Genomic DNA, 26,202 nt, shown 5'->3' on the forward strand with positions numbered 1-26,202 from the left:
CCTGCGGCTAGGAGTTCAAGATCAGCCTGGCCAACACAAAGAGACCCTGTCTCTAGAAAAACTTTTAAAAATTAGCTGGGCATGGTGGTATGTGTAGTCCCAGCTACTTGTGAGGCTGAGAAAGGAGGACTGCTTGAGCCCAGGAGCTGGAGGCTGCAGTGAGCCATGATTGCATCACTCTAGCCTGGGCAACAGAAAGACCATGTCTCTTAAGGGGAAAAAAAAAAAAAAAAGGCTGGGTGTGGTGGCTCACTTCTGTAATCCCAGCACCTTGTGAGGCTGAGGCGGGCAGATCACTTGAGGTCAGGAGTTCAATACCAGCCTGGCCAACATGGTGAAACTCCATCCCTATTAAAAATACAAAAATTAGCCAAGCATGGTGCCAAATGCCTTTAATCCCAGATACCTTGGAAGCTGAGGCAGGAGAATCGCTTGACCTCAGGAGGAGGACATTGCAGTGAACTGACATCGCTGCCATTGCACTCTAGCCCGGGCAACAGAGTGAGTGAGACTCCATCTCAAAAGATAGAAAAAAAAACCCCTCTGCTTCTGAAGCAGTATGTTTCATATGGCTAGAGAGATACAGAGAGATAGAGCATTGAATAATTTGAAGGGGAAGGGAGATAACTATTTTATATCTCTCGTCAGATGCCCAGAATAGCTATAAAGACATCATAAAAACTATCCTAACCTAGAAATAACGTAAGAAGTTATATGGTGATGGGTGACAAAGATAGACTTTTTCCAAAAAAATTTAAAGTTTTCATAGCATATTTTCTAAGAACTAAAGAGAGGGGTTTTTTCTATCTTTTGAGATGGAGTCTCAAAAGATAAGCTCTGACACTGCTCCTTTCAGCCTCCTCGTTTTACTCCAGCCTCCATTCTCCACCCCAGCCTGCTGGGAATGAGACTCTGGCACACAAGTACACAGTATGAATTCTCTCACAGCGTTATTCTCAACAGGGCTGACTCAGTTAACTGAATAAACACATCAATTAGCAGTGGGAGATGGGGAGAAAGGTAAAAACATTTCCTGCAATCCACTTGTAGCCTAGGCACTAGGCGTTTTACAGAAATGCAAGCCAGGCAGAGGCTCTGTTTTCCTAGAGGGGTAATGTAACCTCCCTTAAGAGGTCAAGAAGAAATTCTTAGTGGATTATTTTGTTACTTACAGAAATTTCTTTTAAAATTTTTGTTAAAAATGTAACAACAATTGTTTATATATTAAGGGAATGAAATTGGGATAGGAGTGATTTAACATTTTCTCTCATATAGCATGCAATGTCTGAATATTTCCCCAAGTATACATTATTAAAAATGTCAAATGGTTTCAGATTTGTATTAAATTTCCAGGCCATATTCCAAAGTTCTATGCTCAGAAGAGAAGTACAACAGCCTTCAGCAAACTATGAGATAACAGTTCACATGAGTATTTCTAGGTATGAATTTACCTCTATACTTATATAAAAATGTTTTGTTTCTATTACCAGAGGCTAAGCTGCTTAAGTATATCTCTTCTGAGAAAAGAAATTACTAGCTTTCTCTTTAGTCCACAAGGCTAGACAGAATAGCTCTTTTCCCTAACCTAGCAATTTATAAACTTTCTTCCGTTTCCAGTTAAAAGTAATTCCTTCCTTTCCTATATTCTTATAACATTTAGCTTGCATCCCCTATAAGACACTGAAATCTAAAGCCTCATACTTAGCAAACGTAAATATGTATTTTAACTCCCCTATTAGATTAAAAGGCTCATTATGATGGGTGGAGACAGTCCTGTACAATGTAGAATCCCACATCGTACATAATAAATATGAAGTGTTAAACATTTATGAAATAGAGGAAGACTGAGATAGAAAGTCAGGTGTGTGCACATTACAGCAAACTGCTTTGTTGGGCTAGAGAGCATAACAAGGGATAACACAGAGTGAAACAAGTGTTGGTATCTTGGGTTGATATCAAACTGGAGTGCAGGGATGGGAAAGTAGAAGTGGGGAAGCATTAGGAAAGCAAAGAATCAACATTTACATGCTTGTGCTTTATGCACTTAATCTCCTTCTGTCTTACAAACACAGGCTTTAAGAGTTGTTGACCTGCTGTGAGTGAAAATCAAATGTAACTATTAATTTCTGAGTTGAGAATGATGTCTTTCTCTTTTAAACCACAGATAGTAACAGAGGCGATACATATTATATACAGCCTTTTGGTGTACAATGTGAAATATGCTAAATGTTTTCACTCTGAATTCAAACATACAGTTGTCCCTTCATATCTGCAGGTAATTGGTTCCAGGAACCTCCCAGCCCCCGCCCACCACAGATGCCAAAATCCTTGGATACTCAAGCCCTTTATATAAAATGGCATAGTATTTGCATATAACCTATGTACACACATCCTCTTGTGTACTTTAAATCATCTCTATATTACTTATAATACCTAGTACAATGTAAATGTTATGTAAATTGTTGTTATGCTGTAGTGTTTAGAAAATAATGACAAGGCCCTGCATGGTGGCTCATGCCTGTAATTCCAGATCTTTGGGAGGCTGAGGAGGGAGGATCACTTGAGCCCAGGAGTTTGAGACCAACCTAGGCAACATAGTGGGATCCTGTCTCCACAAAAAATTTTTAAAAATTAGCTGGGCATGGTAGCATGTGCCTGTAGTCCCAGTTGCTCAGGAGGCTGAGATAAGAGGATCACTTGAGCTTGGGAGATAGAGGCTGTGGCGAGCTATGATTATGGCACTGCATTCCAGCCTGGGCGACAGAGTGGAACCCTGTCTCAAAAAAAAAAAAGAAAAGAAAAGAAAAGAAAAAAGTGTCAAGAAAAAAGAGTCTGGTCAGGCCAGTGGCTCACAGCTGTAATCCTAATGCTTTGGGAGGCCAAGGAGGGAGGATCCCTTGAGCTCAGGAGTTTGAGACCAACCTGGGCAATGGGAGACCCTGTCTCCTAAAAAGAAAAAATGTCTGTACATGTTTAGTACAGACACAGTCATCCAATTTCCCACCCTAATTTTTCAATCCGCAGCTACTTGAATCCACAGATGCAGAACCCGTGGCTATGGACAGACAACTATAGTATTACAGTCGTCAAACAGGAACCCATTCAACAGTCTATTGCCTTACCCACAGCAATCTCAGAGGTTCAATCATCACCTACCGACAGGTGACTTTCAGTGTTTTTTCTAGGTCCAACCATGTGCCTTCTCCCCAGTTTACATGGAATGTAGTAAAACAGAAGAAAGCATGAACCTAAAAGTCAGACTTGAGTTTAAATTCCAATTATACCACTTACCAGATGGGTTGTTTACTTCAGAGGTGGTTGTGAAAATTAATTGAGAGAGCAGGTGAAACTGTTTTGTTACTGATTCTTTAGCATATTTTCTGTTCCTACTGAATTATTCTGAATATTATTTAAAACCTACGCACAGTACTGTAAGAGAACACAGAAATGACCCAAAATATAATTGTCTTCATATTTCTAGGATAACTAAAGTCTATGTAATCTTTGAGAGAGAAGGGTGTATTTTTGTTTATATCTTCTCATTTATTCCTCAACTTCATTCTAATTTTCTCAGTTTGGTCACCTTGAGTCCCACTTATATACATAAACTGCTATTGTATTGCTTCTAATCAACAGGCTGCAAATCCTAAAAGCTTCTCAATTCCCATACCACATATATGGTCAGAATGGATCATGCACACAAACAGATCAATATTAATTTTTTTCACACCATCATAAAAGAATCACTTCATTATTTTGGTAGAGCATATTCTCACCAGTTTATTACCACTGACAATGTCACTAATAGTTTTTCTAGTGCTATTTATAAATGGAAATTAATTTTCTAGGATTATAATACAAATAAAATGTTTTTACTTTTAAGTATTTTTACAAATTATATCATTTTGATCCCTTGGGATTTGCTTAGATGGGCTCAGATTTCAAACTCTATTTGCCTTTGTTTAAAAAAAAAGAGTACCTAGGCAAAGGCCTGTCATTCTCAGATCTGGTACTAAAAGCAGTGGCTTCTGCCCAGCTGTCTGTGACAAGAGGAAAATAACAGCTATATAACTGTTCTCTCAGAAAGATAAGAAGACAACACTGGATTTAAAATCATCTAGGATCCGTTTTTTTAAAAAAATTAACTCTGTAGAAGAACAGACCAGGAAAATCCAGATAAATAAATCAGATAAACACATACAAAGACAAAACAATGCTCATTTGCAAGACTTAAAGCAAAATTACTCTAGATTCTTAACTTACACAAATACTTAAATTTAACAGTGCTACCCCCAAATCTCCTTCCTTCAGTATCTAAAATATTCTCGTTTTTTGTTTTGTTTTGTTTTTAAGTCTAAAGACAACCAAGCTATTGAACTGTTCTTAACTTTTTTTTTAAACTACCATAACCTAGAGGAGAGCTGTAGGGTAGAATTGTTTTGCTTTTCTCATCTCAAGAAAGTTTCACAATTTTGAGCACCCAGAGCAGAAAAAAGTGTTAAGTGTCTAATAATCCTGAATACATTTCTGGTAAGTTAGGTAAAAGTAATACATTTTCTCTTTTACAATACATCTGAACTACACTCAGAGCCATAAGATGTTAGGCAACTTGTAGGTAAATGTGATGTTGAGAGGAAAAATCTATACAATGAAATCTCCATGTAGTCTCCAAATATTTACCTTCAGGTTGAATTCTAAGAGTTCGCTTTTCACTTGGTTGTCTGGAACTTACTGCATGGCCAAGATCCCAAGGAAGCTCATGGAAACAGATTCAATGATTATATAATAAGGATTACTGTAATAAAAAACCAATCACCATTGAAGTATTAGTTTAAGAAAAAAATGTCTAATTTCGGGTAAGGAGTTCAGACACACCCATTCCTGCTTCAGTCTCAACAGTAAGATGCAGTAAGAAACTACTTCCATACTACCCAGCTCCTCACACCTACCAACTCATCTTTTACCTTGTTCTTTGAAAGCAAAGATGACCATATTTTATTGCGTATAACACCCATTCAGGGAACATATTTAAAAATGCACATGTCAAGATCCTTTCCCCATAGATTAGGATTCAGTGGGTTGGAGCAGGACCCTGGTACTTACTGGTGTAGGTGGTTTGGGTCCCACATTCTGAGAAACACTGATTTAGAGGCTTTGGCTGGCAAAATGGGAGAGAATTATGGTTACAGCATGCCTCCAGGACATGTCCTGAAGCATCTACACCTTTAGAAGAACAGAGTCAGTTAAGAGATTAAAGAGGGCATAGAGGCTAGGCGCCATGGCTCCCAAGGTAATTCCAGCACCTTGGGAGGCTGAGGCATGCAGATCACATGAGGTCAGGAGTTCAAGACCAGCCTGGCCAACGTGGTGAAACTCCATCTCTACTAAAAATACAAAAACAGCCAGGTGTGATGGTGCACGCCTGTAATCCCAGCTACTTGGGAGGCTGAAGCACGAGAATCACTTGAACATCGGAGGCAGAGGTTGCAGTGAGCCAAGATCGCGCCACTGCACTCCAGCCTGGACAACAGAGTAAGACTTTGTCTCAAAAAAAATAAATAAATAAATAAAAAGAGAGCATAGATGATGAGAGGAAGGCAACAGTGGCTATAAATGTAAGTTTCCTAAAAGTAGAGGGTTACCTTCTTATATGGAACCTGCAGCTAAGAGAATAAACACTAGTTGTTTTCTAAAGTGCAAATCTACTGAAATGTAGGCCTCACAATGGATCCTTCTTTTAGCGTGGGTATAACTAAAGAATCAGGACCAAAAGATGAGTGTGCTGCAGTCATGTAAGGGGGCGGTGGAATTCAGGAACACGACCAGTACAATCTTGAGCTCTTATAAACAGACCATTAATAAAATAAATTTTTTAAAAACCAGGCAATACAATATAAATCCTTGCTTAGAATACCAATAAATGATACAAGCTGGTATATGTAAATTTAAGGGCAGTTACAGGCTTGGCCAACAAGAATATTGTAAACTTGCCTCCAAATCACTTGTCAACACACACACACACACACACACACACACACACACACACCACTCTTCTGAATTACTCAGAGGGAAAAGCCAGTCCGGTCTTTCCCTTGAGGCTGAGTTCTGCAATCTCACAGCAATGAATATTTAAACAGGAAAATAAATATTTCAGAACAAAGTCATTCAAACCTATAGTCTATTAGGTGAAAAGCAACAAACCCTGTAATAGTCTTAATATTTCCAACCTCTTAAAAGCTCTTTCCTCTATTTCTCCTTAAAGAAGTATTTAGAACCTCAAACATTCATGAATCATGTCTTCCACTGGCAACAACAGACAGCAAGAACTACTCTGGTTCAGCTACCTGCTTCCTTGGAAATGGAAGGCCCTTAACAATTAATAGTTAACTGTCTGTTCTATTCAATGTAAATATTCTATTCCAATGGATTTACACAATCCATGGAAAATCATTCTTTTTCTCAACCAAACTTTTCACTACAATCTAAATTAATTTATTATTTTGTCATCATGGACAATTAAGTTTGCATCTTCCATATGCTAAACTGGAATAGCCTTAAAAATAGGCCAGGTGGCATTGCTCACACCTGTAATCCCAGCACTTTGGAAGGCCGGGGTGGGAGGACTGCTTGACGCCAGGAGTTCAAGACCAGCCTGGACAACATAGCGAGACCCTATCTCTACAAAAAAAATTTTTTTAAATAGCCAGGTGTGGTGGCATGCACCTGTAGTACTACCTACTCAGGGGGCTGAGGCGAGAGGACCACTTGAGCCCAGGAGTTTGAGGATGCAGTGAGCCTAGATCACACCACTGTACTCCATCCTGAGCGACAGAGAGAGACCATGTCTCTAAGGAAAAAACAAAACAAAGAAATAGTTGTCACTCAGGTTCCAAATAAAACACTGCCAAAGTATTAGAGTGTCTTCTGAATTACAAAATATTTAATTATGCTTTATAAATTTTGTTGGGTATTCTGTTGTAGTCTACCTCTTTAAAATAGAAAATTCACATGATATACATATAGTAACAGAGAAAAATTTTCCCTATCCCTTTCCCAGAACAAAACACATTTTGTCTACAACCATGGTTACATGGTGGCTTATATATTCTTTAATCATTTAACAAGTAAAGTCCCTAAGTCAACCAGGGACTGAATCATAAACGTCTTCATCATAGCTTCCTCACCAAATGAAGTGATGATGAGCATATAGGAAGTGCCCTTTAGAAAATGCCTGGTAATTGAATTAACCAGGTAATTGACTACCTGCTTCTGCAGTATAAGTCTATAAAAAAAAGATAGGAACCATTCTCTCAATAGCTTTACCAACTCTGCCAGGGACCTTACCACAATATAAATAATGATTCTATTAAGATACATATAAGGCTATATGTGAGAGTCCACATTATGTACTATGGGAAATTAAAAGAAAAATGAGCCATTGCTCTCACCTAGGCTATCTAAATAACATTTTTTTTTTGTTTTTAAAGAGCTCTGCTTTATTTTAACTTAACCTCAACCTAATGAACTCTCCAAGCACCTGCCAGAATGATCTTTCTAAAATAAAACCTAAATCTGATAGTTAATTTACCTTCTTCTTAAAATCCTAGACTGCCAATGTTTACAGTCTCAAGTCCAAATGCCTTTGCATGGAAGTCATGCCCCTTGCACACTTCATCTATTCAGCTTCAACTCTTGCCATCAAATATTTATTGAGTATCTATCGTTTGTCAGATATTCTGTTCTAGCTGCTGATGAAACAACGGTGATTAAAAAGACAAAGTCCCTGCCCTTATGGAGTTTACATTCTAGTAGGAAGAGACAAATAATAAATTGGCAAGCAAAACAATAAACACATGGTATGCTACAGAGAAAAAATAAGAGGAGGGTATCGGGGTATTGGGCTGGAGAGACAGAGAATTTCTATTTTCTAAGGCTGGTCTAGGAAGGTAACACTGATCATACTTTTTTAGAAATTAAGGCAACAAGCTATATGTGTATCTGGATGGAAGAAGACTCCAGACAAAGGGAACACAAATGCAAAGTCCCACAGGCAAAAATACAAGCAGCTCATTCTAAGAACTAGGAACATGGAGGCCTTGGAGACCTATGTGATCAGACTGGAGTAAGCATGGAACAGAGTGGCAGGAGATGAAGCGAGAAAGGTAGCAGTGGGTAAAGAGGGACGTTGATAGAAATCCTGTAAAGCTTACAGCCACTGCAGGGAGGTTAGCTTTTACACTCCACTGAGAGTTCTGAGCAGAGAAGTGATGTGGTCAGAATTAGGTTTTAAATGTACCACTCGGCAAAGGCAAAGGCAGGGAGCCCTGTTGGGAGGCGACCCTGATAATTCACCTGAGATGAAGAGGGTTTGGCGCAGGTGGTAATCTAATGTGTGTCGAATGCTGAAAACACCATGTACTGTTTCACCTTCCAGTTTCTTTGCACATAGTATTCTTTCTGCTTAGAAAGCTTTTCTCCTTTCTACTCATTGGGCTAATACATACACAATCTTTAATAGGTATTTGGGCATCTACTCCTCTCTAGAGGTTTCTAATTCACTCAAAAAGGGGGAAAATCATTCCTTCCTCCTACCCTCCCCAACCTAATACTTAACTCTATTATGGTACTTACATTCAATTACAATTATTTGCTTACATATGTATTGTCTTTACAGAACATGAACTCTTTGAAGGCAGGTAATTGTCCAGATCTAATTCATCTTTGTATCCCAGTGGCTGCCTTAAAATCTCTCAATAAGTATTTATTAAAGAAATAAAAGATGTTTCAACCCAGTAGAGTATATAAGCAAACACAAAGTTCTGTTATAACAAAAATGATATGGTGGTACAGGAAGTGACCAACACTCAGCATCAGGAAACAAAGGTGATATGAGGTAGGGAAGACAAGGAGATTCATTAGAAGGATACCACAAACTTTGAAGGGACTTACACTAAAGCTATGAACTACATACAATAGCCACAGCGAGATATAGATTGGGGGGCCTGAGCAATGACAATCCAAAGGCAGACTTGGCAGAACCTGGCAACGGGTATGAAGGAGAAGAAGACTACTAGATTTCAACCCCAGGGTACTGTAGGCTAACAAGGAGTGAGCAAGAAAGAGTGGGAAAGGAGAAAGGATCAATTCTAGCAGTCCAAGATGTTCCTGATATAAACTAATTAGATTCTATTTTTTCATATTTGAAGTTCATTCTGTTTTCTAAATGCATTCTAAAATATCTTTGATAGTTATTTCCAGAGTGTTTTTGGTAATTCATTTTTTCTTTTTAAATTTTATTTTTTATCTTTATCAAATTAACACATGCACATGATAGCAAATCAAATAGGTAAGAAGAGCTTATGATGAAAAGCAGCAGTAGCCTGGCCAGGCGTGTTGGCTCACACCTGTAATCCCAGCACTTTGGGAGGCCAAGGTGGGCGGATCACCTGAGGTCAGGAGTTCGAGACCAGCCTGGCCAACATGGCGAAACTCCGTCTCTACTAAAAATATTAGTGGGGTGTAGTGGAGGACGCCTGCAATCCCAGCTACTTGGGAGGCTGAGGCAGGAGAACTGCTTGAACCTGGGAGGTGGAGGTGGACGTTGCAGTGAGCCGAGATTGCGCCACTGCACTCCAGCCTGGGGGACAGAGTGAGACTCCGTCTCCAAAAAAAAAAAAAAAAAAAAAAAAAAAGCAGTAGTATCCTACTTCACTCTGTCAGTCCTTTGAGGACTGACCTTCTTTTAATAGTTCCCTAAAAGGCAGAGGTTCCCAGGCCACAGGCTGCCATTAGGGATTACTGACTGCTCTGACCACCCCCAAGCTTTGGCAACACATGCTCAGTACACACCTGATCTACCCATAGGACTGTAGGACCTGGCCTCCTCTCCTGAGGCCGCTGAAGGAAGGGGTCAAGTGAGTTAACTGTTTGTATGGCAAACTTTGACCAAAAGGGGGAGGAGCAGGAAATGGGAGGAAACCATAAACACCTCTTCACACCTTCTTTGGATGGAAAGGACAGAGAAGCAATAGCTCTACACAACCTTCCTGAAGACTTCCAGTAAAACCAAGCAATCAGCAAGGCCTATTACAAAGAGAGGGCCAGCCTTTCTGCCTTGTCTCACTCTTCTTTCCCTCCTGCTTTCCTGAGATGGTGCTCCCCAATAAAGTGTTAGTGGGTAAGGTTTTTGTTTCAGGTTGTTTTCTAGAGAACACTAGCTAAGAACAGAGTCTATGACTTGTGTCTTGTATTTTCCATTTTGGTGAATTAAACCTCTACTTTTTGGGAGCATCTCCAACTCTATTTGGCTATCCTTCTACTGTGTGCTTTCCATTGACAATAATGTTCTAAATCTCCTTTTGCATTCTCTAATTGTTTGCTCTTCATTATACCTAGTATTGGTTTTATAAATGAGTATTTATGAGTATTTTAGTTAGAAGATTCCTTTAAAGTTCTCTTCTGTTTCCTGCATTATCTTTTGCCCCTAGGTTCAGGTTTTCTTTTTGTTTTTTCTGGTCTCTTTCATGCTAAAAGTTCCTCTAAGACTTCTAATGATCCTCACGTACTGGTAACCCAGGTAAAAGGACTTGTTAGCTAGTATGAGTTTCCTCTGTGAATTTGCTTTCTGATTATATCTCTCTTTGGAATTAAAATTCTAATGGGAACTCAGTATAAGACAGAGAAGAGCATGTCACTGGCAGGCTTTGTGTTAGTGTAAGCCACTAGCAAAGTGCAGAATGCCCTCCCTCTCCATCCCCCTAAATATGAGACTAAAGGAAGAGGTGCCAATATCTAACACACACACAAAATTAAATTTCCCCAAACATTCTGATCAACTTCTTTGGAGACAAACACTGTTTTATGTTTTGTTTTTCCTTTGGGTTGTCTTTTGTTTTTTTGAGAGTGAGTCTCACTCTGTCGCCCAGGCTGGAGTGCAGTGGCACAATCGTAGCTCACTGCAACTTCCGCCTCTGGGTTCAAGTGATTCTCCTGCCTCAGCCTCCCAAGTAGCTGGGATTATAGGCACCTGCCACCACGCCTGGCTAATTTTTGTATTTTTAGTAGAGACGGGGTTTCACCATGTTGGCCAGGCTGGTCTCCACCTGACCTCAGGTGATCCGCCCGCCTCGGCCTCCCAAAGTGCTGAGATTACAGGCATGAGCCACCGCATCCGGCCTTGTTTTTCCTTTGTTAATGCTAGAGAAAGGGGATGGCATAGTACTTGCTGACTACTGCCACTGGGAAGGGGTTGGAAAGGGTTTGGCAATGCCAGGTAACTGAGTTATCCCCTAAATAAACACTGAATTCCTCTGTTTTCTGTCTCTTTTTCATTTTTGCTCAGAGAGCTCCCATGGGTTCCCCCTGGACAGACTGGCTTCCATAACACTAGCAAGCAGCCTCCTTGTATTCACCAACAGGCATCTGCTTATTCTTCATTTCATCCAACAATTGGTTCTCATTTGTTTTAGCTTTTCCAGAAATTTAATAACTCTCTTGTATATTAGTGCTACATTTCACCTTTTTCTATTTGCTATTGCTGATTTATTTTTTGTACTTCTATACTGTTATTTCAGTGGAGTCTTGTAAGAGATGTGAGGCAAATGAAAGCATCTATCTATCATCTTGACCCAGAAGTAATGATTTATTTTCTGCAAAACAAGATTTCAACCATAAATGAGTTCTGTTAATTCCAGTTTCCTGTATAGATCTGAGAAACGTTAAATAACTATTAAACATTTATGTTTCTTTAAAAAACTTTTAAGAACTCGAAGATTTATTAAAAGAAAATTAGAGAAGATTAAAAGGAAAATAAGAAGTGTTTACTACAATTTTTAAAACTGCCTGTATACTTAAGCTTTAATAAATTAGACACATTTAAATTACAGGAAGCAAAGCAACTCAGAGAAGGAATCAAAACTAAATATGTGGCCGGATGCAGTGGCTCACGCCTGTAATCCCAGCACTTTGGAAGGCCGAGGCGGGTGGATCATGAGGTCAGGAGATCAAGACCAGCCTGGCCAACATGGTGAAACCCCATCTCTACTAAAGATACAAAAAATTAGCCAGGTGTGGTGGCGCACACCTGTAATCCCAGCTACTCGGGAGGCTGAGGCAGGAGATTCACGCTTCAACTCAGGAGACGGAGGTCGCAGTGAGCCGAGATCGCGCTATTGCACTCCAGACTGGGAGACAGGATGAGACGGACGAGACTCCATCTCAAAAAAAAACCCTAAATATGTGCTGTAAGTCACAGTCCTAATGCCATCTACAAACACACTCAGCACTATATGCTAAACATTATTTTAAATCCTTACAAACAGAAAAGATTTGCAAGGGTCTAACTACTCTCAGAAACAAAAGAAAACATCAAGTATTTACCAGTTAGAATGCCTAATTTTTCATCTCCCTCCTTCTTCATGAATGCAATAGTAGCCAAGATCAGAATGCAGTCTAAAGAGGAAAATAATTCCTGTTACCCCACTGATCTCTAGCAAATGGATCAATAAGGCAGGCCATGGACTCCGATCCTTCAGTCAGGAATGGCAATGAAATGTAAACCAGTGATTGCAACATTGAATCCTTTATCACAATGAGGCCAGCCTGGAGAAGAAATGGGAGTCCTATGTTAGAAGTAGTCATCAGAAATGCTATTATAAACAGACTGTTATTACTGAACAGGAAAACCTATCTCAACTTAAGAAAGGTGGCCTGCGGAAGACAGAACTAGGGATACCTGAAACCAGCTAAGAAAAGAACCAAAAACAAGCCATCCATACTTTAATAGTTGTTTAGTAATGAAAATGTTTGTAGTTTTCACTCCACATTTCCTGTGAAAGTCAAGTCAATGCTAAACCAACAGGGCATACTTTAAAAAAGAATAAAAAGACATATCTATTTCTTCTCTTTACTTATAGTCTTCCTCACTTGAAACTTCATTATTATCATTATCAATTAAATCAACTACACTATCCAGCTTCATTCAAGAATAATTTTCTAGGCCCGGCACGGTGGCTCCCACCTGTAATCCCAGCACTTTGGGAGGCCGAGGTGGGTGGATCACATGAGGTCAGGAGTTCCAGACCAGCCTGGCCAATATGGCAAAACCCCATCTCTACTAAAAATACAAAAATTAGCTGGGCATGGTGGCATGTGCCTGTAGTCCCACTTACTTGGGAGGCTGAGACAGTAGAATTGCTTGAACCCAGGAGGTGGAGGTTGCAGTGAGCCATGATGGCGCCACTGTACTCCAGCCTGGGAGTGCAGTTAATAAGATAAAATTTTGGGAAGCCAAAGTGCATCAAATAGTCAAATTAATCAATTCTGTGCTTACCCCAGAGGAACCAAAGGCTCCAAGACAATTAGTAGACATTTCTCAAGGGTTTGGCCAAAGGTGGGTTACAGATTTGGTGGGGGAAGGCAGAGTTTATGTAAAGAAAAAGTTAACTAAATGTCTTCAGGCCTTCAAATAAATTTTGACTAAGTGGAAAAAAAAAAAAAAAAGAAAAAAAGAAAAAGTTTAATAGGTCTGTATTCTTTATATTATACTTAATGTAATACCTGTCATCAAAATGGGGGCGGGGCCAGAAATAGCATAAACTTTAGAAAGATAAACATGGGTTAAAATTTAGGCTCTGCAATGAATGTACTATTTGTGTGACCTTAGATGAGTAACTTAACCTCTCAAGGCCTTCGGTTTTTCATCTGCAAAATGAAAATAAGGATCATTACCTAAAAGGGTACCTACAAGAATTAACTAAGATAGGCCGGGTGCAGTGGCTCACGCCTGTAATCCCAGCACTCTGGGAGGCCAAGGCGGGTGGATCACCTGAGGTCAGTAGTTCGAGACCAGCCTAACCAACATGGTGAAACCTCGCCTCTACTAATAATACAAAAATTAGCTGAGCGTGGTGGCAGGTGCCTGTAATCCCAGCTACCAAAGGAGGTTGAGGCAGGAGAATCACTTGAACCCGGGAGGTGGAGGTTGCAGTGAGCCACGATCTCACCACTGCACTCCAGCCTGGGCAAGAGAGTGAGACTCCGCTTCAAAAAAAAAAAAAAAAAAAAAAAGGAATTAACTAAGATCATATATAAAAAATTCTTTGCTTTTGGCAAAAAAAAAAAAAAAAAAAAAAAAAAAAAAGCCGGGTGCAGTGGCTCACACCTATAAGCCCAGCACTTTGGGAAGCTGAGGCGGGTGGATCACTGAGGTCAGGAGTTCGAGACCAGCCTGACCAACATGGAGAAACCTCATCTCTAGTAAAAATAGAAAAAAATAGCTGGGCGTGGTGGCGCATGTCTGTAATCTCAGCTACTCGGGAGGCTGAAGCAGGAGAACTGCTTGAACCTGGGAGGCGGAGGTTGCAGTGAGCCGAGATCGCGCCATCGCAGTCCAGCCTGGGCAACAAGAGCGAAACTCCATCTCAAAAAAAAAAAAAAAATAGAGATAATAATTACCACTATTATTGTGAAAGAATAAGAAAAAATAGAAAGCATACATAGTCCAAAATATAAATGCTAACAGCTGAGTTATAAAGTTCTCCATGTTCTTTTTCATATGAACAGTCACATCAATACAAATATGAGGGGAAAAATCACATTCTTCTTCCTAAAGATTGCATATAAGAGATAGGCTAAGTAAAAGTAAACAAACCTCCCCCCCTGCATCTCCTGTTTTTCAAAAATGCCCCCTGGTTCCTCAGGAGGGAAAACTTTAAAGCATATATAGTAGCCTCTTTTATCCACAGGGCATATGCTCCAAGACTCTCAGTAGATTCCTAACACTGCAGATAGCACTGAACCCTCATATACTGTTTTTTTTCCTATACATATATAACTGTGAGAAAGTTTAACTTAACAAATCAGGCACAGTAAGAGATTAACAACAATACTAATAGTAACAGAACAATTATAACAATATAGTGTAATAAAAGTTACGTGAATGTGGCCTCCTTCTCGCTCTCTCTCAAAATACCATACCTTAGTATTTTCAGACTATGGTTGATCATGGGTAACTGAAACCATGAAAAAGGACACTGTGGATGGGGGGATTACTTTACTTAGATAAGCTTTTGGTCACAGTTGCTCTATGTTAGCGAACAACAGTCAGGTGACCATTTTAACTGAAATTAAGAAAGCTATAAACAATGCCATCTACTTATTTAGTTCTACAATGCGTTGCCATTGAAATCTGTAGATAATCTGATTATCATTTAAATAGCAATGACTCAAAGAGTCTAAATGTTGCTTATTGAGGTTTTCTAAGGTTCCACCAAGTTTGCAGCAGTGGTCATCATTTTCACAGTCCGGAGTGCCCCTATCTTTTACACTGTTTAACACAGTGAAAAAATAGTACTTTGAATTTTCTCCCTCTTCTGCAAGATTTGCAAGGGCAGGTAATACATAGGAAAAAAGGATGCTTCTCCTTTTCCGCAAGACCACAAATCACACCAAACTATAAAAACATGGAAACTCTATTTTTCCTGTGTTCTTGCTTAGGTATTTCTGCTAATGACTTTTTTTTCCCCCATTAATTTTATCAGTCCTAGACTCTCTGAAACTATCCTACCACTAAACCTCACTCAATACTAAAGAATTTGATTCTAGTTTCAGATAATGTCTTGTATAACGCATATACACACACACACAAAGCAATGCCATAGCCATTCTCCTCACACCTTCCACTTCTGCCAAACTTCTCAAACTCTTTCCTCATATAAGCTTTTAACAACACTTTACTGACATCATTTTCATGTAATTTACCGTATCCCACTTTGTATTATAATTACTTACACATCTTACGCATTCTTCCTTAATACTCCTTGAAATGAACTGTTCAACTGATTTTCACTCATAAATTAAAAATATATTCAATGCGACACTGCTTAATTTTCATTTAAAAGTATGTGTTCACTCTTCTGCTTCCAATAAAGACGGAGTAACAAGAACCAGATTTAAGGCCAGGCGCGGTGGCTCACGCCTGTAATCCCAGCACTTTGGGAGGCCGAGGTGGGCAGATCACCTGAGGTCAGGAGTTCGACCTGGCCAACAAGGTGAAACCCCATCTCTACTAAAAATACAAAAATTAGCAGGGCATAATGGCACATGCCTGTAATCCCAGCTACTTGGGAGGCTGAGGCAGGAGAATTGCTTGAGCCTGGGAAACGGAGGTTGCAGTGAGCCAAGATTCTGCCACTGCACTCCAGCCTGGCCAACAGACTAAGAATCTGTCTCCAAAAAAAAAAAAAAAGAAAGAAACAGATTTTTCTTTTTACCTGAAACTACTAAAAAAAACCACAAAATACATGAAACAACAGCACTCAAGACATTGTCTAGTAGGCAAGGAAGGACAGAGATTCCTGAGTCAGGAAACAAGCAAGTTGAGCTTTACAACTGCCCCAACTTATCACATGGATAAAGTTTCCAGGCTGCAGCAGAGAAGGAAGGACCCAGGCAGAACCTGGTGGTTCCATGAATTGAGAAGATAGACCTAGAAGTCTGGAGAAGCCAAGACAGCACAGGGGACGGTACTGGAGAAAGTTGCAGAGAGAAAGAGAGCTCTAAAGATCTCAAGTACTCAGTTGAGTGATGACTGCCACATCTATGTGTGAAACTTCCAGAGGCTGGGGAAAGAACCACCTGAAAGAAATACAGGGAACAGTACTAGAAGCTCACACAGTGCCAAGAATAATCCTGTTCTTAACAGCCAGAGTGGAAAACCTAATGATGTAAGGAGCATCCATTAGAGTCTTAAAAAGAGTCTTGCCTCAGTGGCCAGGAAAAATTAACCAGAGACTAAACACAGCTCTAGTCCTGTCTAACAAAGCTTAAAAAACAAGACCTGAGGTAGGGCGTGGTGGCTCATGCCTGTAATCCCAGCACTTTGGGAGGCCGAGGCGGGCGGATCATGAGGTCAGGAGATAGAGACCATCCTGGCTAACACAGCGAAACCCCATCTCTATTAAAAAGACAAAAAATTAGCCAGGCGTGGTGGCACGCACCTGTAATCCCAGCTACTCGGGAGGCTGAGGCAGGAGAATCGCTTGAACCCGGGAGGCAGAGGTTGCAGTGAGCCGAGATCGCGCCACTGCACTCCAGCCTGGGCGACAGAGCGAGCCTCCATCTCAAAAAACAAACAACAAAACAAAACAAACAAACAACCCAAGACCTGAAAGGATCAAACTTTTTCTAAGAAACGCAGTTGTGCTGTAGATAAAGCTCAAGAATATTTATAGACATAAAAAATTATCTAGAACCCAACAAGATAAAATTCACAATGTCTGGCATCCAGTCAAAAATTACCAGGCATGCAAAGAAGCAGGAAAACTACAACACATAATGCTGAGAAAAATAAATTAATCACAACTCACCCAGAACTAATACATATGTTAGAATTAGCAGATGAGGACATTAAAACATTTGTGTCTCATATGTTCAAGATAAAAAAGGAAAAAAATGAACATGCTAAGAGACATGAGAGGTGTGAAAAAGACCTACATAAAAATTCTAGAGATGAAAGCTATAATCTGAGATTTAAAAAACACATATACACCCACTGGATTGGATTAATGGCAGACTAGATGTTGCAGGGAAAAAAAGGTAAGTACATTTGATGTTACCATATAGAAAAGATCCAAAAAGAAACAGAGAGAGGGAGGGAAAAAGACCTAAAAGAATAGTGAGCCTTGAAAATGACATAGAATGGCTGGTTAGGATCTGCTATATATCTGCGATGACAAGTTTTCAAAAGTAGTATGTAAAGAATCTAACTCTTGGCCATCTTGAGTGGAAGGCAAAGCAGAGAGGAAGATGACTATGCTCAATATACCACATTTGGTATATTTGCCATGGGTTGCCAATCCCTAAGATTTCATTGTCACCTTCCACTTCTCTCTCTCTGTCGTGTCCTTTCCCCAGTTGCAGGAGTCATGCCCTTCGTCCTTCCTGCCTGACTCCCCAGGAGGCTAGAGCTCCTATGCCATTTACCGTCATACACCCAGGCTTCCACTTTCACTAAAACATCTACAATACAAGAGTTTCCTGTGTCCCTCAAATAGTTGTTTATTCCAAAATCCTCCCAATCTTCTAGCCATGTAAAGCATCTATTTCCCAAACTACATGTGTGCTAAGTATTAACTGATTTAAGTAATAAGCATTAGGTTACAAGTGACTACCCAATTTAACTCTCCCATTCAACATTTCAAAAGAGGACACTATCAATGAATTAGCAAGTTAAAAATCATTAATTAACTCAAAAGAAATATTTGCTGGATGCTGACACTGGTGATATAGTCCCAATCCTGAAAGAAACTATAGTCTGACGGAAAAACACAGAAATATACTCACAATTACAGTACCATATAAGCTAAAAGAACAATGCATATAGAATGTTAATGAAGCACAGAGGGACAACTGTGTGAGACAGGAAGATTTCCGAAGTAGGTGAAGTCTAAGCTGAACCTTTAAAGACAAATTAATCATGTGGGAGAAAAATGCATCTGGCCCAAAGTAATAAATAATAGTCATGTGTCACTTGATGACAGGGATATGTTCTGAGAAACGTGTCCTTAAGCAAGTGTCTTTGTGTGAACATCACACAGTGTACTTACACAAATTTAGATGGTATTGCCTACTACACACCTAGACTATATGGCATCGCCTATTGCTCTTAGGCTACAAACTTGTACAGCATGTGACTATACTGAATACTGTAGGCAAGCATAACACAAACCTAAGTATTTGTGTGTCTAAATATAGAAAAGGGACAGTAAAAATACAGTATTATAATCTTATGGAACCACTATTGTGTATGCAGTCTGTCGTTGACCCAAATGTTGTTATACAGTATATAATACATGAAAAATGTTTTTTAAAAAATATGAAAATGTATATGAAAAGCAATAAGGTATAAAATACAGCATATGGAGGGAGAAAGGAAGTAAAGAAGGAGAAGAATCTTCATATTTTCTGGGGCTGGGGAAATAAGAGAGCAAATCAGGGGATTCATTCTATTATAATAGGGATCCATCATGACCTGCCAGAACCACTCAAAACTGTCTCTCTGTCATGAAGCTATATGGGAAAACCTTACCTATGCTATAAAGGAAATTGCGAGGTCCTGTATCCCTCTGAGTCAGGGATCAGCAAACTATAGCTTGTGGTTCAAAGCCAGCCCTCCACCTACTTTTGTATAACCTGCGAGCTAAGCATGGTTTTACGTTTTTAAATAGTTAAGAGGCCAGGCACGGTGGCTTACGCCTGTAATCCCAGCACTTTGGGAGGCCGAGGTGGGCAGATCACAAGGTCAGGAGATCGAGACCATCCTGGCTAACATGGTGAAATCCTGTCTCTACTAAAATTACAAAAAATTAGCCAGGCATGGTGGCAGGCACCTGCCCTTGGGAGGCTGAGGCAGGAGAATGGCGTGAACCCAGGAGGCAGAGCTGGCAGTGAGCCGAGATCGCACCACTGCACTCCAGCCTGGGTGATAGTGAGAGACTCTGTCTCAAAAAAAAAAAAAAAATTAAAAATAAAGTTAAAAGAATCATATTTTGTGACACATACATATTACATGGAACTTAAATTTCAGTGTCCGTAAATAGTTTTACTGGAACACAGCTACAACCAACGATTCATTTACTTATCATCTATAGCTTCTTCAATGCTTCATCAGCACAGCCGGGTAGTTGTGACAGAAACAACATGGCTTGCAAAGCCAAAATTGTTTACTATCTGGCCCTTTACAGAAAAAGTTCGTGGATCTTTGCTCTCAGTTAAGAGTCTTTTCAAAACCCAATCTCCTTCACTTAAGTCCCAGTTTGTCTCTTCCAAACTTCTTACGAGGAATCATAATTAACATTAGGAAAAAAGAATACAGTTGTATCATTTGTGGACAGAAAAGCATTCATTTATAATTTCATAAAATAATTATTGACTTCCATTACTCAGTGACAGTAACCTTTGAGGGATCAGGGCAAGACTCAGAGATTAAAAGACAGGTAGATTCCTGCCAATCAGCTGAGGGCATGCTTTATAGTGGAGAGAAAAACAATATTCTATTTATTCTTTTTAGGAGTTCAAGGTAATATCCCTTCATTTTTGAAATTATAAATTGCCAACAACACTACATGTTCAATGAGCTATACAAACTGACTAAAGCCAGTTGTATGCGATGGCTCACGCCAGTAATCCCAGCACTTTGGGAGGTCGAGGCAGGTGTATCACCTGAGGTCAGGAGTTCAAGACCAGTCTGGCCAACATGGTGAAACCCTGTCTCTACCAAAAAGTACAAAACTTAACTGGGCATGGTGACGCACACCTGTAGTCACAGCTACTTGGGAGGCTGAGGCAGGATAATCACTTGAACCCAGGAGGCGGAGGTTGCAGTGAGCCGAGATCACACCACTACATTCCAACCTGGGCGAAAGAGTGAGACCCTGTCTCAAAAACAACAAAAAAGAAACTGACTAAAGCCAAACATGTTATCATAAAACAAAACTTATAACAAAGATATGATACTTAATACTCATAACTGTAGAACGTTTAGCAAATGCTGGGAAGGAGGCAGGGGATGGAGAGAGGTTGGTTACTGGGTACAAAAACACAGAAGAAATAAGTTCTTGGCCAGGTGCAGTGGCTCACACCTGTAATCCCAGCACTCTGGGATGCAGAGGCAGGCAGATCACCTGAGGTCAGAATTTCGAGAGCAGCCTGGCCAACATGGTGAAACCCTGTCTCTACTAAAATTACAAAATTAGCCAGGTGTGGTGGCATGCACCTGTAGTCCTAGCTACTTGGGAGGCTGAGGCAGGAGAATCACTTGAACCCAGGAGGCGCAGATTGCAGTGAGCCGAGATCTGAGCCAAGATTGCACCACTGCACTCCAGCCTGGGCAACATAGTGAGATTCAGTCTCCAAAACAAAGAAGAAGAAGAAGTTCTAATATTCAACAGCACAGTGACTATAGTTTACAATAATTTATTGTGTATTTCAAAATAGCTAGAAGGGGAGATTTGAAATGTTCTCTATACAAAGAAATGATAAATATTTGAGGTCATGGGTATCCTAATTACTGATTTGATCATTACACATTGTACGCATGTATCAAAATATCATATGTACCCCATAAATATGTATAATTATGCATCAATAAAACTTAAAAAGTAATCATAATTGATATTTTTACTTAGCAATTAGACATAAATGACAAATCATTCATATAAATTAATGCAACTAGTCCAGGACAGTCAGTAAACATTCTGGAAACCGTATGTTTTCATATCTATGAGGAGTAATTCAAGGAAGTAGGAAAAATAAGCAAGGCAACAGAAGATTAAAGGGAACGTTCAGCAGTATCTTCAAATATTTGGTTTTTATGTAGAAGACATGAAACCACTCAATGTAACTCCAGATGAGAAAATGAGAAGGAGTGAGAAGACAATCATGAAAACAGATTTCAGCTCATAAAGAAAACTTTTCTACTTTTCATGGCCAACAATGGAACTATTTATCTTATGAGGTTCACAGAATAATGGAAGAGCATGCGAATTTGGGACTAAATAGATCTCCAGTTTGAAACCTATCTCTCTCTGTTTCCAGAGTCACCAGGCTGCCTGATCTCTAGAATCTCAAAGTCTCCTGCAAAAAATGGGAAAAACCTCACCTATCTCAAAGATGATTGACAAGTGATACATAATATGAATAATTATGTTTGTAAATGTGCTATGTATGTAAAATTGACTGGCACAAAGTAGGTATAAAAAAACAAAAACTTATTTTAATAATGGTCATTATTAGTGGTGGTTAAGAACAGAAATGCTGGAGCCAAACTCCTTGAGTTTCCTAATTTCTACAACATGGACATTAATAGTACTGCTGAGTAAGTATATAAGGCTGCTGAGTGGAATAAATGCCCTAAAATATGTAAAGCACTTAAGACAATGCTTAATGCACAGTATGTGCTCTGCATTATTATTTAGTATTATTAGGTAATATTAATATTTTTATCACAGAATAATGTATACTTTATTACATATTATAAGAATGAAGTAATCTTATTCAACAATGAATTCCATTACTGCAAGTGTTTTATCAAAGTCTTAAGTCAGGGATGGAAATTTCAGAAATGAATCAGAGTCTCAACTAAATTAATTTATTCACACATTCAACAAATATTTACTGAATACCCAATACCTACAAGGGGCATTAGAGTACAGTGGTTAAGAATATCAATTTCTAAGCCAGTCTGTCTGGATATCATTCCCCACAACATCTCTTAGTAGCTGTCTGAACTTGGGCAAGTTACTTAACCATCATATGCCTAGTTTCCTCTTTTGTACAACGGAGATAACACAGAGCTGCTGAGAGGATTCAATGAGTTAATGAGGGTAAAGTGCTTAGAATGGTATCTGATATTAATGCATCATAAGCATATATAAAGATTAGCTATTTTTATTATGACTATGTGCCAGGCACTGTTCTACACACTGGGAATACAACAGACTGCTGACGAGGATCCTGATCTCAGGGAGCTTCTGTTTGGGGTCGGGGAGGAGACAGACAACAAATAAACATATAACAATCAACGGTAAGAACTAAAATCAGTGACAAGTGAAGACAAAGCAGAATGAAGGTAGGAGTGATGAGGGAGTGCTGGTTTAGCTAGGAAAGTTAAGGGAGAGGTCGCCCTTGAGAAGAAATATTCAAGAGTAGAACAAACCATATGGGTACCAGCGGGAAGACATTTTGGGCAGGGAGAAAAGCAGAAGGGTCCTGAGCAGGAGGGTCTTAGGCATGTTAAGAGAACAGCAAAGAGGCCAGTGTCATTAGAATGAAATACAGAAAGAAAAGGATGGCAGGAGATGAGACTAGACAGACAGCCAGGTTCCTGATCATGCAGGGTCACAGGATTTTATTCAGAGACTGAAGGGGAGCAACTGTAAGGTATAAGCACAGGAATGACAAAATCAGACTTGCATTTTAAATGATTCACTCTGGCAATGACCTCTAATGAATTATTTTCCTGAATTTAATAATTCTAATAGTAATAGAGAAACATTTAAGAGTCTGGGGAATAGACACAATACATCGTGATGGCGGAATGCAGCATTTCTCACTGCCTAGAAGAGGTTGAACACTGGAGCCCACTGAGAAAGGTGCTACAATCAAAAGGGCAAAGTATTTACTGCAGGGGAGCCTTGTATTTGTGCCTGGCAAATTTCACATACAAAATGTTGGGAGGAAATGTTCAAAAAAGATTTGACAGTGGTTTGGAAATGTTGAAAAAAAAGAGTGAGGAATTATGACTTCAGAAGGGAACATGTGGGATACCAGTAATGTCAGATCCCGGAGAGGAATGGTATACCAGAAGGAGACCAGGGTGGGTAAGTGGGGGGCTGTATCACCTAGTATGACTGGTTCCCAGAAACTATCTGTCTACCATAAACAGATGTCCAAGAAACAACCCCTAGGTAAGGAATTACATGATGAAAAGTTCAAATTTGAGAGAGATAAAATTGTTTACATATGGCAATCTGTGTAGATCAGAGTTTGGAATTTCTCAGGGGAGAACAGAAAACTGGAGGAACGAAAGCAGGAATTGGAGCTTATGCCTTATCACTGAGAGGAATGAGGGATGCCATTACTGTTCAATATGAAGATGTCTCCTGTAGCAATACAAATTTAAGTAATAGGTTGTCAAATATTAAGCTTACCTAGACTCAATTGCAAAGCTAAGGAGAAAGATAAAGGAAAAAATAGAGAAGGGGGCCAAAAAAGAAAGAGAAAAGTGTGTGTGATTAGGGGGGGACTAAGACGGAAAAAACAATTTAATGAGTCAAGATTGCTCGGATTTCATCATAGCTTCATTTATGAAATTCTGGTTATCTTTTCAAGAAAGCTAAGTAATTTTTAGAAAAGCAATACTTTTCAAGAGACAATCTTGGCCTCAGCGAAGAAATGGTTATAACTGAAGATATGGAGCAATGTAGAAGAATTCAGAAAGAAACCAAATCTCTGGAAAAAGTGAGGCTTTTTTTTTTCATTGTAAAGGAACATAAATTTAGTCTCCAACCCACAATCCCCGCCTATCCTCCAACTCCCCAAATCCTGCAAAGCCCATAGAAAGTGGAAAGTGTGCCAAAACAAACAGTGTGGCTGCAGCTCCGTGGATGAAGGGTGGGATAAGGTTCGAGTGGCAAGGGAGCATGACTGGCAGGCAACCGAATGGAATCACTTTAAAGCAGTGCCACAAAATGGAGACTAAATGCTGTGAGGACCTCCAGAATTCAGAGAAAATGGGATATGCTTAGCAAAATCACAGAATAGATTCTCTACTCCAACTTCTTTCAAAAACCAGACAAACAAAAACAGGAAAAGAGAAAATGAAACAAAGCAAAACATACCTGCTCTCTTATCTGTCTTTAATTAAAGCATAAAATACCCTCCCTCTTCTCTTCTCCCAACCACCCAGGAACAGAAGAGCGAACTGGCAGCAGCTCAGGTGAAAGACTTCAGCCTTCCAGCTACAAAGAGGGGAGATAGCAGACAATGGAACTGGTGATTCATTACAAAAGAATACACTCCAGAGCGGCCTGCTGCCACATGGACTCACTGCACTATTTAAAGGAACAGCAACCCCCTTTCCAACCTCCCTTATTCCTAACACCTTCCCTCCTCTTGGTCCTGATGGAAAACAGATTTTGAAGAAAATGCCAGCAAAGCACTGAGCTGTCCAAGAAAGGGAGGGCTTTGTGTTCCACAGAAACTGGCAGTCTTATACCATAGTAGAGTACAAAAATTTTCTTTCACATCCATACTGTAAAATCTTTTCCTCTCTGCCTAGTACACTTTCCCTTTCAACAATAGATAGTATAACTGAATTTGAGTTTGGCTAAACATTTATTTTTTACTAATTAGTGTTGAAGTCATTTGCAATTTTGTTTTTCGAATTTTACACATAGTACAAGAATGATTTATCTTTCCTTCATATTCCATATTGCTATTTTCATAAATATGAGATGCAATAATCTGGTCTATATGCCCAAAAAATAAGAGATCTCAGTGAAATACTCCTACAACATACACATGAACAGCCGATAAAATTAATGTTTTAAGTATCACATAAGCATGTCTATCGGCTATATTACAATTTTGTGATTAAATTGCCATTTGCTTTTTAGCAGAGCACTGATTACTTACTATAAATGACAGAGTAGTTTGATAATTAAAACAAAAACAGGCCCTATAAAAGTAGAGCATATGTAATAATAAAGCGCATACACTGTGCAAATACTGACAAGGATCTAATATGGTATGATGAAAAAGTCATTCACTGAAAGCCCTTTTCCAACAGCTGAGCAATGGAAACTGGGGACTACAGAAATGGTATCATCTGAAGATGCAAAGAACCTAAGTAGCAAAACAGTGAAAACACATCCATACATTGCTCTTACATTGTAATAAACCGTTTAACTTTGAAAACCCAGCCCTAACCACCAGTATAGACATTCTATATTGAGAAAGCTTATGTGACAGGTCATTATCAAATGTTGGGATTGGATGTCTGGCTCAAACACACACACACACACACACAAGCGCACACGCACACGCAGGCACAACACAACACAACCACAGGAGAAATGAAAGACTTGGCCCAGCTGGTTATTTCCTTTGATTGTTTTCCCCCTAGATTACTAACAACTATGTACATTACATTAACACAGAAAGTATATACAACAAAACAAATACGCTGGAATACTGAAAATTCACAAATTTGATATTCTATCCTTTCCAGTTGCATAATTTCAGGATGGGCAAAAACTCATAACTTTTCTTCAATATTTAGCACATCCTGATAAAACAGGTGATTTTATTATTAGAATTATTAAGCACCCCAGAATCTCTCTTTCCAGTTTCCATTTATTTCTTCTACTTCATTCCCAAACTTATGGCTTCTTTAAATACTATTACGACCACAATATTAAGTGTGCATAAGCATATGCACTCTAACTTAATGCTCACACACACTACACTTACCAGCTCCTCTAGAAACTAAGGGGAAATGTTCCAAGATGCAATAGAAAACTCATCATAAAAATTTCTATTTTAGATCATTCTTTCACTAGTTTAAAAAATAAATAATGAAAAGTCAAGTCATTGAAAAGCCTTCAGTAATTGCTAAGCAAGAAGAGAGCTGTTACCCTCTAA

General features: G+C 39.3%; 1 protein-coding gene across 40 annotated transcripts in view; it reads right to left on the reverse strand.

The window, feature by feature from the left end:
- RBFOX2 (RNA binding fox-1 homolog 2) overlaps window positions 1-26,202 on the reverse strand; it is a 290,149-nt gene that overhangs the window by 72,528 nt on the left and 191,419 nt on the right. Inside the window, exon 2 of one of the 40 annotated variants that reach the window (XM_063808237.1) lies at window positions 24,399-24,518. The exons of 36 other annotated variants lie outside the window; for them this stretch is intronic. The gene's annotated coding sequence lies outside the window, so the exon portion shown is untranslated. Of the gene's footprint in view, window positions 1-12,378; window positions 12,596-24,398; window positions 24,519-26,202 lie in introns of those variants that run through there. 3 more of the 40 variants (XM_054675473.2, XM_063808238.1, XM_054675472.2) reach the window with 3 other exon arrangements.

This window comes from Pan troglodytes, chromosome 23 (genome assembly GCF_028858775.2).
Source record: "Pan troglodytes isolate AG18354 chromosome 23, NHGRI_mPanTro3-v2.0_pri, whole genome shotgun sequence".
Taxonomy (NCBI): Eukaryota; Metazoa; Chordata; class Mammalia; order Primates; family Hominidae; genus Pan; species Pan troglodytes.